The sequence below is a fragment of the Myotis nattereri genome (assembly GCF_964212035.1).
Source record: "Myotis nattereri genome assembly, chromosome: 13".
In the NCBI taxonomy this organism is placed as follows: Eukaryota; Metazoa; Chordata; class Mammalia; order Chiroptera; family Vespertilionidae; genus Myotis; species Myotis nattereri.
Window position 1 is genome coordinate 27,689,792 of NC_138088.1, and position 12,156 is coordinate 27,701,947.

Sequence of the window (12,156 nt, forward strand, 5' to 3'; positions counted from 1 at the left end):
ATATATTTTTAAAAAAAAGAAGAAGTAGGATATGGAGTTTTTATTATTTAACACAGCTTATCCAGAATAGTGAGCAGAGATAAAATTATCCCAGGAGGACCACTGTTATCACTCTGTCAGCAGGCTGTGACAGGTAGAAACACGCCCTTGTATTTTCTATTTCCTGGCATCACTAAATTTGGTTGACATATGTGTTTTAGTGAGGTGATAATAAAAGGATATTCGAGGCTTTTAAAAAACTTCCTAATTTTTTTCTTACCATCCAACATAGATTGTCCTATAAGAGAAGATCGGAATTCCGCTTTAGAATAGAAACTTTAGTGTTAAAACCGTATATGGTCCAGGCAACTTTTACTCAATCTTTGTTTTATTCTCATTTTTCTACCTGACTACTGAAGAAAGATACCATTACAGTCTTGCAAAAAAAATTTTTTTTATTTATATGGCCACTGTTGAAATGTGAAGAATAGGGATTCCGAGGCATTCATGTCTGGTAGAGATTTATGGCAGTTTCTCATGGACACATTTTGCTTATTCATGTGCATTCTGATTTTGAGGGGGGGAAAATGAGGGAGAAGGTTAATTTGGCCTTTGACTGCATCACTTTGGTAGCATTCGATGACTTATTCTTTATGTTGCTTCTAGCACTAAAGGGATGCAATTATAGTCTGTTGTTCTGAGTTCGGTGTGCAGTCAGGCATCCTAATTTTTTAACACTCTCAGAAACATTCCTTGTTTACAACTTTCATGGTTGCTAGTATTTGGAGTCTTTGACCAAAGTACATTATAAAGCCATCAGAACTGATGCAGATCACGCTCCTTCTCTCTGTACTCATCTTCAGTGTGCGTGCTTCTGTAGTGTGTAGTTTCTAATCAGCTTCTCAGTCACTGGTCACAACCCACCCACTTTCCAAGGACATTAAAATAAGATACTAAATAAGAATGAAAACGTGAGAGCTATGTGCCACAGAGAGGGGCATTAGTTATAGTAATACACGTGGCATAAGAAAGTTTGAACTTAAAATGTAAGCTCTGAGCATCCTATAAATAAAGCTATAACCTGGAGAAATATTGTGATTTTTAAAAATAATTCATATATCTAAAAAAAATAGTTTTACTTGGTCAGGAGAAAAGAAATGTCATATATTAAAAGCTTAAATTTTTTCGAGGGGCATTGAATCTTTCTAAAGAGACTAATGATAAATAAATTGAACAACACAATAAACTCTTTTTGCCAGAAGTGATATATCATGTGTAGTACTAGTCTTCATGTGGCCAAGTCTTAACAAAAGGCATTGTATGAAGGTGTGATTCTGTTGCTTGGGGAGCTCTAGGTGGGTCTTTGCTTGTTAGTGATCTAACTTGTAGTATCTGGACAAACCAATAGTCAGCATGTCTCCGAGATGATCTCTCATGAATCCCAGCTTGGTTCTTAGGAGGTACATATATAATAAAATACACATAGCATAAAATTTGCCATTTCTGAATGTGTAATCCAGTGGTATTAAACACATTCACATGGTTGTACAGCCATCCCACTATTCATCCCCAGAACTTTCCCAAACAAACTCTGTACCCATTAATAACTCCTCACTCCCCACTCCTGGTTCTTAGACTTTTCTGGAAAGCAGATGGGTGGCAGGGAGTTTGGGGTTGAGGTCTGGGCCAAGTTCTAGAGCTATGTCTGTTCTGTGGCACCATAGGTGATCTCTCACTTAGACATCGGGTTTCACTATGTGCCATTTTGTGGTAAAGACCTGAGAAGCCCTCTTCTGTTGCTGGCCAGTCGGAGAGATTGCAGGGAGGAGATCTGCAGGGAAGAAGGGCTGGCGGCCTATGTTATCCCCCTCCCCCACCCCCCTCAGGATGCATTTCCTGTTTTCAGCCCGTCCTTGGTGGAAGGCTCACCGTTTCTGCCACCCAGTGTGGAAGAACCCATCTCCATCTGGAAGACCTTTAGCGTAATTGGTACCGATAGCCCTTCCCACTGTGTAATCACTGTACTGTGGCTCTAGGATGGTTGCTTCTGGATAGGACTTTGCTATGAAAAACCTGCTAAGAGCAACCGTACTGCAGGTGTGACTAATAGACACATGCGAACTGATCTGTTCACCGTGAAAGTGTTGAGCCTTTTTTCACCCAAAGGCCGCCGAGAGGCTGTTTATAGAACAGTTTTGGGTTTGTCATCATGCTTTGGCTCTTGTCTCTCTCAGAGATTAGACATTGCTTTTATGTGCATTTCAAAGGAATTCTTTGGGCCTGAGAACAAAATTAGATTATTGCTATGGAGGAGACACCTTCCTTCCCATTGGCTGACTGAGCTGGTATCTAACACCTTTTAAAAACTCTAAGAGAGAGTCTCTTCAAGTGTAGATGAGAGGAAATCTCTTTGCCCTTTTAGAGGATCAAGTTTGGGAGGGAGCTTAAAGCACCTCCGAATATGTTAATGCTCCTGAAATAAACACACACACAAAAGAGAATATGCAGCTTTTCTCCCTTGCTTTTGTATATATCCAGTAGATAGACACAGAATTATATCTTCATTCTGAGAAAACTCTTATCTGAAAAATCTGTATCCTTCTGAGCCCAGACTGGGATTGGTCACCTGAGTGAGAAATTGTCCGATAAAGCACTTTCTTATACTTTTGGTAAATTCAGCACAAGCCTGCATCAGAACTAACTTCTGCCCTGGATATCTTTTTATTTTTTTATTTTTTTATTGATTTCAGGGAGGAAGAGAGAGAGAGGGAGAGAGAAACACCAATGATGAGAGAAAATCATTGATCAGCTGCCTCCTGCACGCCCCCTACTGGGGATTGAGCCCACAACCCCGGGCATGTGCCTTTACTGGAATCGAACCCAGGACCCTTCAGTTCTCAGGCTGATGCTCTATCCATTGAGCCAAACTGCCTAGGGCATGCCCTGGATATCTTGAAAGAGAAGTTGCAGTTTAATCATAATTTGTAATTAAAATTTATAAGAGATGCTGCCTTAGCAAACTCTTCATCAGAATTTGATTTAGAACATGCATCCTATATAATAAAAGCCTAATATGGAATGACCGGTGGAATGACTGGTTGCTATGACACACTCTGACCACCGGGGGCAGAAGTTCAATGCAGGAGCTGCCCCCAGCCTGCAGGCCCCAGGCCAGTCAAGGTGGTTGCCAGAGGGGGGTCCCCGATCACCTGCCAGTCGCCCTGCAGAAGGAGGTGACTGGCAGCTGCTGCAGCGAGGGGCAGAGTTGGCGAGCAGGCGGCGCCCGGCTGGCCAAGGTGTGTGCCAGCAGGGGCCCCCCAATTGCCCCCACAGATCGGCCCTGATTGCCGGCCAGGCCTAGGGATCCTACCCATGCACGAATTTTGTGCACCAGGCCTCTAGTGTTTAAATAAAAAAGTCTAATGTGCAGTATAGTGAGTGTAGACAACAATGTTGTATTATAACCATCAAACTTGTGAAGAGACTAGATCTTAATTATTCCTACTACAAAAAAGAAATGCTAATTATGTGATGTGATAGAGGTGGTATCACATCAATGGCCTTCGTATTACAATATATAAATGTATCAAATCAGTATGTTGTACACCTTACATTTATACAGTATTATATGTCATATATATATATATATATGTGTGTGTGTGTGTGTGTGTGTGTGTGTGTGTGTGTGTGTGTTTTTAAGAAGTCTGAAAAGCCATTCTCCAAATGTTACCGGTACTTCTATTTGGGGTGCTTAACGGAGAGATGATTCAGGTCCCACACAGGATGGAGTGGGATGCTACAAGATTTCATCACACTACTCAGAATGATATGCAATTTAAAACTTATACATTGCTTATTTCTGGAGTTTTCCACTTAATATTTTTGGACCACAGTTAACTGCAGATAACAATGGGAAGTAAGATTGCATATAAAGGCGATTACTGTATCTTTTTTAATTTTTAATTTCTTTGTTAATCCTCACCAAAGGATATTTTCCCATTGATTTTTAGAGTGAGTGGAAGGGAGAGGGAGAGACAGGAAGAAACATTGATATGAGAGAGACACATCAATTGGTTGCCACCTGCATGCACCCTTACCAGGACCGGGAACATGCAACCAAAGTACATGCCCTTGACCGGAATCAAACCCAGGACCCTTCATTCCATGGGCCAGTGCTCAATCCACTGAGCCAAACCGGCTAGGGCTTATGTTATTTTCTATTGAGGAAACTTAAAAATTCTGATGCTTGTTTCATCCTTACTTTTTGAAACTTCCTCCTGTGTCACTGACTTTGAGAGCTCTTTCTATGATAGTTTCATCTGTTTGTCATGGACAGCAGTTCACGGAAACTCCCTGCAGAGTCAGGCTCATTTGCAGGTGATAGGAGATTCTAGACTGCCCAGATAGTTAATAGCGACTGTACATAGAAAACTCAAATGATGAGTTTAACTGTCTTATCATTCTTGATATGATTTATTCCACTGGCTTAAAACTTTTTTATTTTATTTTATTCCTAATTCCCCTGGCTGTTAACCATCAGTCACCATTGCCGCCTGGAAGACCTGTCATTGCTGAGATTAATTATGGTTTTATTAGCATGTGTGGATTTTCTCACTTGTTTTTTATGTAAGCCTGATACATCAAGTTCACTTCCTGCTCTCTGGGAAACCCTGTTCAATTGTTGCCTGCACTCTTCTCAACCATACCACTGCCAGAATTAGTGAATACTTTTTTCTTTTTTTAAAACCCTGAAACAGGATTGAGATAAGAAGAGTACTGAGTATTACATATATCTCCGATTCTTTTCAATCGGATCCAACTTTGAAATTTCAGACCTTAGAATAATAAATAGGTTTGTAGTATTGTAATTTTGATTCTCGTTTGAAATTGGATCTTGTCCTCAGAAAATAATGCCACTATAGCTATCATAGAAATTATGATACTCATGTCCTTTTGGGGGGGCACATTCTTACTGATTATGGGAAGTTCTTAAGAGTAAAAATTCTCTGGGTCTGTTGTTACGTGGCGTGGCTTATTTTTATTACCATTAGCTTGATCCCTGAGGTTAGAATGCCTCCTGGGATTAAAGTAGTTGAAGTTTCCTAGCATCTATGGAAAGATGATATGCAGAAGAAAGGAAGGAAGTTGGGCAGAAACCGCTGCTGAAGCTGCCTCTGCCAAGTGATTGATAGCTGAGCAGTTCAGAAAGATATCATGCAGCGCATTATTCTTTCATCTCTGTTAGCACAGGAATAAAACCTGGGAGGAAGAATTTTAACAAGTCCCCAAACCTGCCTGTTTATCTAGACAAAGGCTTACCAAACTTCATTTGCCTTCTCCCTCTCCCCCCTAAATTCCCTAGTAGTTTCTCCTTCCAGTACCATCTTGATGAATTCGGTCTTCTGGAGCGGATGCTTCCCTGACTCCAGGAAGGCTGTGTCTCCAGGTAGCCGGCATGTGTCTGCAGGTGTGAGAAGTGAGTGCAGACTCCCAATCCCATTCTTCTCCGTCATGTACTAGTACACCAGAATCTGAGGCAGCTTTTCCCCCCTCCAAGTTACCCAGGTTATTAAAATGACAATGAAGTGACTTTGTGCAGGCAGTAAAGTCAGGTCAGGGAGACATGTATGTGTGTAATTCTGTTCATTTCTAGGGCACTTGGGCTAAGACTGTCATTGCATCCATGTAGATGAAAACTTGGTCCTCCCGACGGCAGGGAGAAGAGACCTTGAAATGTCTTCTTCATTAAGGTGGCTAAACCAGTGGTCCTTTCGGTTTTTAGTTTTTCAGGGCTACCATTGCTAGTCAAAAAAAATGCTCTCGCCGAAACCGGTTTGGCTCAGTGGATAGAGCGTCAGCCTGCGGACTGAAAGGTCCCAGGTTCGATTCCGGTCAAGGGCATGTACCTGGGTTGCGGGCACATCCCCGGTGGGAGATGTGCAGGAGGCAGCTGATCGATGTTTCTCTCTCATCGATGTTTCTAACTCTCTATCTCTCTCCCTTTCTCTCTGTAAAAAATCAATAAAATATATAAAAAAAAAAAATGCTCTCACCTAATAGCTTAGGAAACAGCTGGGGCTAAATTGTGGGGGGCGTTTTATTCCTTTTTTTTTTTTTTTTTTTTAGATGTTGCTTTTCATCCCAAATTATCTGACCCTCAGCTTTGTCTGTTCCTTGTTTCTGTTCATGGAGCAGGGAGTTTATGCATCAAATTCATGATACATCTGCCAAGAGCTCCCGGGATATTTTTAATGCATTTCAAATGCTGCAACCACCAGAGTCCAAATTATAAAGCAGAATGTTCCTGTCAGTTGCATGCCAGAAGTTTCTCGGTCCTACATAATGTGTATTGTGATTAGAAAGGACGGGACCTTGATGCACCCCTTTATAGTCTTAAGAGATCATTGAGTTTCTTTCAAAATGTGTGTATGTGTATTGGCATTGTGGTTAGATTTGATATACCAGCACGGATTCCCAAAAATGTAAGGGCAAGAGGAAGGACTTAGAAGCTTCTTATGCCAGCTTCCTGACAATATGTGAGAAAATGCAGGCAGAGAGAAATTAACAGTAAAAGGAAAGTGAAGTAAAAATAATTCAATGAAGCTGGTCATGAGAGGTTGAATTGGAGTAGCGGTGAGCATTTTATTTCTAGTTGAAAAGGTGAGTCTGGGTTATTGAAGGATACGTCCATGTCCTTCAGGAACTAGAAACACTTTTCAAATGCTTTAAAAACTTTGCATTTATAAATGTTGCAGTGTTTTGTATTTTTTGGGTCAGTTCATTTTCAAACTATGAATTCTTTCTCTGGGCAAAAAGCACTCTCTATCCCTTGGAAAAAGAAACTGCTAGTTTGTATGAAATGGATTTTCAGGGCAGTAGGTTAACTCCAGAGCCTAAACGACTTCTTTATCTTATTTGTGGACCATCATGTTCTAACCGTTCTAACCAGGTTTCTGTGAAGGTATTACTACCTTAAGCAGCATCGTACTATTAGAAATCCAGGAAACTCAAACTTAGCCCTTCAAGTATTCTGAGTGGATGGGAAGTCTGATGTTCTAGTGGAGCCATCTGCTCAGAAGTGAAGGCTTGACACTAGTGCTTGGTGTTGACAGTACTGACAAGGAAATAACATTTAAAAAATAATCAGTTTTCTGGAAGGACCTAGCTATTTTTCTTCCTTGAAAAAGTTACTTGTGCCTTCCTTGCTAGAAAATGACATATTTGATAATTCAGACAAACCTCACTGAAGATGAATAAAAGCTAAACAAAATGCTTTGAAATTTTTATTTGAAAGAACTAACAAGATAGTGAAGAACTATTGGCCTGGGGAGGATGGGAATTGAGAGAAGACCCTAGCACTCAGGGTGGCCTTTGTACTGAGAGCATTTGCTATTCATTAAGAAACAGCTGAGAAACTTGAGTTGCGCTTTTGGTAGTTGTGAGGGGCTGGTGTTACTGAAGTCAGATCTTGCGGCTGGCCAGGGCTGGAGACAAGGATAAATCGCCCCACTTCAAGCTGGAGTCTTGAAGAGCTGTGCCTTCAGGATAAGAGCGTACCAGTTTTGCATCATCTGGGGAAGGCAGAGAACATGAAGCTTTGGTTTAGGATTAAGGTAGTTCCAAACTGGATGGTGCGTGGCAAAAGAGAATGGAATTTTCTGGAGGAAGAGACCATCATCTTAGGCCACAGAATTTCAACTGCGTTGTCCAACACACAAGGAGAACCAGGCAGATGGAGATAGGAGATTTCACGAATGGTAAACCAGTAGAAAGAACACAACAGAAATGGACTTGACAGATACTTTGGATATTGGATGTATCAGACGTTGACTACTGAGCTTATTACATTCAAAGAAATAAAAGCCAAGCTTGAAATCTTTGTTAGGAAACTGGGAACATCACAACATTTTTTTTTTTTTTTTTTTTTTACATTTAAAAGGTAAGTTAATAACCTGTGAATAACAATGGCAGTACATTTGAAGTTTTAGATAAAATGGACAAAATTCTTGGAAAAACATAACTTTCTACAACTGAATGAGGAAGAAATAGAAAACGAGTTTTTAACCTGTTAGAGAAATTGAATCATTGATCAACAGACGTCCTAGAAAAAGAATTTCAGACTTAAATTGTTTCACTAAGACATGTACCAAACATTCAAGGATGAAATCATTTTAATCTTCTGTAAACTCTAAAGTTAAAAAAAAAAAAGATTCCCCGCTTATTTTAAGGCTAACATAACCATAATGCTCCAACTTAAGTACAGTTCAAGAAAGGCAAATTACAGTGAAATATCAATCTTAAAGCAAAAATCTTAAATAAAATATAAGGAAAATGAATTCAACAGCATATTGAAAGGATAATGCATTGTGGCCAGTTGCATTTATATAAGGTTATGCAAGGTTAATGGAAAAATGGAAAATTTGTAAGTGTACTTGGCCATATTCACAGACTCAAAAGAAAAAATCATGATCATATTCATACATGGAGCAAAGGGACTTGATAAAATGTAATAACTCATAAAATCCTAGTGAACTAAGAATAGAAGTTAAATGTATTAGTGTCTGCAAAAAGACTATCAAATATTGTGTTTAATTATGACAGTTTAACAGCTTTCCCTTTAAAGTCAAGAACAAGACAAGATGCCTGCTGTATTTACTTCTGTTCATCATGATAGTTCGTAGTCAGTACAGAAAGGCAAGAAAAAGATAAAAGATACAAGGATTGAAAAGGGGAATTAAGACTGCCACTTATTGATGATTGGGTAATTGAAAAATCTTAAACTTACAGGTAAATAATTAGAATTGAGTTGGGTTTTTCCCCACATTAAATGTATTTCTGTATTCAGCAATAACTAGTTCATGTGAAAACTTAAAAGATAGCTTCAAAAACTGTGAGAATATATTCAGTGCTGCAGAAAAAAAGTAGGACAATGTAAGGACAGGTAAGGAGCTGTTGAAATTTTAAGTTAGTCATCCAGGTAGTATCAGCAAAATCGTGGGAAGGAGGGAGATAATCATGTGGATTTCTGAGGGAAGAGCATTACAGCCAAAGAGAACAACTTCCTAAAGCCTTGAAGTGGGTGTGAGCAAGACAGGATCAAGGAAGACTTAGAGGGTTTGGCTTCGACGACTAGAATTATGTAAGATGGGAACGACAGCAAGTGTGAGGAGTGAGGAGGTCAGAAGTTTAGTCAAGACGTCTGCACATCCAAGTGGAGATCACGGATAAGCAGCGGGACAGAGGTTCTCAACAAAGAAGCCTGGGCTACACATCCAAATTTGGGAGTGTTTCCTAGAGGAGACAACCAAAGAGGTATCCTAGGAAGTCACGTAAAGAGAACACAAGGACACACCAGAGCGGGGGAAGATAATTGCAGCATATATAACTGACACAAACCTACAAACCAATAAGAAAACCCAGAAGAAAGCGGCAAGAGCCTTCAACAGGCTCTTCACACAATAAGCAGATAGCCAGTGGTCAGTAAACAAATGAGAAAGCACGCCACCGCATTAGTGATCGGGAAAGATGAGATTAAGCACAAGACATTACTAGAGAATTCTCATGCACCGCCCTCAGAGAATGGAAACGGTTGCAGCCATGGTGAAAACACGTTGCCATTACCTCACTGTGACCTGGCAGTTCCACTCCTGGATATGTTTCATCATGGGTGCACGTGTGCACCAGATGTGGAGCAGAGTGTTCTTTGTGGCATTGCTCATAACAGTGAAAAACTAGAAATGCCCCACATGCCCATCTTTCATAGAGGGGATAGATTGTTTATGCTCACCAGTGGGATTAAGGCGATAAAAACAGAAGTCACAATTACACTGAGGAACATGGGTGAATGAAATCACAAGTTCAGTTAGCAGAAGAAGGTAGGCAAAAAATACAAAATCAAGCAAAACTAATGTTTAGAAGTAAATAGGCAGTGACATTTCTTCTAAGAAAAAAAGATGCAAGGAAGCAAATACCTGAAGAATCAGTAGAGTGATTACCGCCAGTTGATGTTGGGCTGTGATCAGAAAGGGACACGTGAGGCTTTGGAGGAGCTGGCAATGTTATATTCCTTTATGTGGGTGATGGTCACCTGAGGGTGCTCTATTCATATACTAACGGTATTGTTTGTAGTTGCCTAGTTGTGCTCATTTTGAGGCTGAATCTAGGAGAAAACAGCTCATAGGAAGTGGAGATATTATTATTCATCTAATCAGTGTTTGCATAGATAAGTTGTTCTCTAGATGCTCTGGAGTAGAATTGAGTAAGTCCTGGTCAGTGCCCTTCACAGAGCTATAAAGGTGATTGAGAATGCGCCCCGGTGCTCGAGGGCCCCAGGGGTAAGGGCAAAGGCTTTGAAGCTAGAGACCTAGGCTTTAACCCCGAATCTACCCCTTACCAGCTGTGTGACTTTAGGCAATTAACCTACCTCTCTAACCTGTGGTTTCATCCTTTGTAAAGTACAGACTATAGTATCTACCATAGAATATTGCGGTTTAGTGTATTGACGTACATAAAATGCTTGGTACATAGTAACTAATGCCTTGCAGTGTTGATCGCTTTTAGAAGTCGCTAATAGAAAGGATGTGAAAAACACAATGAACTAGGCATTAAAATACACCTGCCACAGCTTAAAGGAGGGGGAGTCTTCCTTGTGCTAGGGTGTGTGTGTGGGAAGACACTGGAAGATGTCTTTTGAGCCATTCCCCAGTTTCAGTAAGTTGAAGGAGAGAGAGAGACTCAGGGACTCTAGGCGGAGGCCACCAGGGGCAGGAAGTGTGCAATAGCTTGTGTTAGAGGAGTCCAGTGTGACCAGCAGGGCTGGCCATCTGCAAGCCCCTGGACCAGAGGAGCCTCCAGAAGTGCTGCCCAGCCTGGTGGGTTTCATGTTAAAACCTTGTAAGCTTTGCCTTTACTGGCCGTTGCTACCACTCCGTGTGCTTAGACCCATTCATTTTTAGTTTGCTAGATGCCTAGACTCTGAAGGCATTTATGTTTACAAACCTCCCTTAGACTGTCAAAGGGGCTGGGTGTGAAAATAGCACAAGAAAAGTATGGGAAACTTACGTGGTGGGACTTGAACACCATGCTAAGGAGTTAAGTCCCCGGGTGCCATGGGAGGGTTTTGAGCAGGGTGTTGAAGTAACAGGGTTTGTCTGCTCAGATGACCTGGGAGATCTGTTAGGAGGCTTTGACTGGCCCAGTGAAGAGGAACCAAAGACCTGAGCTAGACTGGGGCTCGAGCTCAGAAAGAAGAGGGCGTGTTTGACAGCTGTTACAGAGGCTGACCTGACGGCATTGGGTAGCTGAAGAGACCTGAGGTGTTGACTGAGAATAATGGTTCCAGGAACAGAAGGGGGAGGAGGTGGGAATCAGTGTGGGCACGGGAGGCATTAAGTGGTGATGTTCTCTCCGTCTGAGGTGGGAGGCTGACGTTCTGCTCAGGCTGCTCAGTGCAGCAGTTGTGAAAAGTTGGTTTTTGAGAGACTCAGTGTTCTGAGCCTCTTTGAACGCTTCTTCAAAGCTCATGTTAATAACGTGATAATTGTTGACAGTCCAACGACTTCATGCGGTTATTGTCTTATGGTGGCCTTTGCGTTGCCTAAAGCAGATGGTTGTGGGGCTGTGGTGAGTACACCAGAGAGAAATATGAGTGTTGACGAGTGAAAGCAGAGGCAGGGGCATCTTGAGTGTATTTTCAAGTTGCACCGAGGAAGCTGAGTCCTGGGGCTGGTGGCCGGAAGGCTCGCCTCGCTTGGCCTGGGCTGGATTAGCAACAAGCCCAGATTTGCGAACACACGCCGCCCAGCCCACCTGCATGTGCACCTATGGTGCGTCTCTCAGGTGAACGATTTTCAGTGCCTCTGCCTGCAAGAGAGAATTTTGCCCAGAATAAATGTAGTGAAGCATTCCTGACTCACTTACATAAGAGGACTGGATCCCAGAAAGGTCACCAGGAAGCCTTGGCAAATGATATGACAACAATTATTGAAAACTGAATAGATGCTTACAGTTAGCCTGTTTCAGGTCAAATTAACGCTATACTTGTGTTTTTTTAAATGGGCTGGAAATTTGCTTTGGGACTCCACACGTGGAATCAGATATAATAAGAAAATGCTCACGTTTCAGTAGTACTTGGAATTTTACAGATTTAGAGTTATAGCTTTGCCTGTGACTTTTTCA

General features: G+C 41.4%; 1 protein-coding gene across 1 annotated transcript in view; it reads left to right on the forward strand.

Annotated features, from left to right (window-relative positions):
• Nucleotides 1-12,156, forward strand: part of CCDC6 (coiled-coil domain containing 6) — a gene marked incomplete at its 5' end in the record, with an annotated part of 106,591 nt that overhangs the window by 51,753 nt on the left and 42,682 nt on the right. The gene's annotated exons all lie outside the window — the stretch shown is intronic.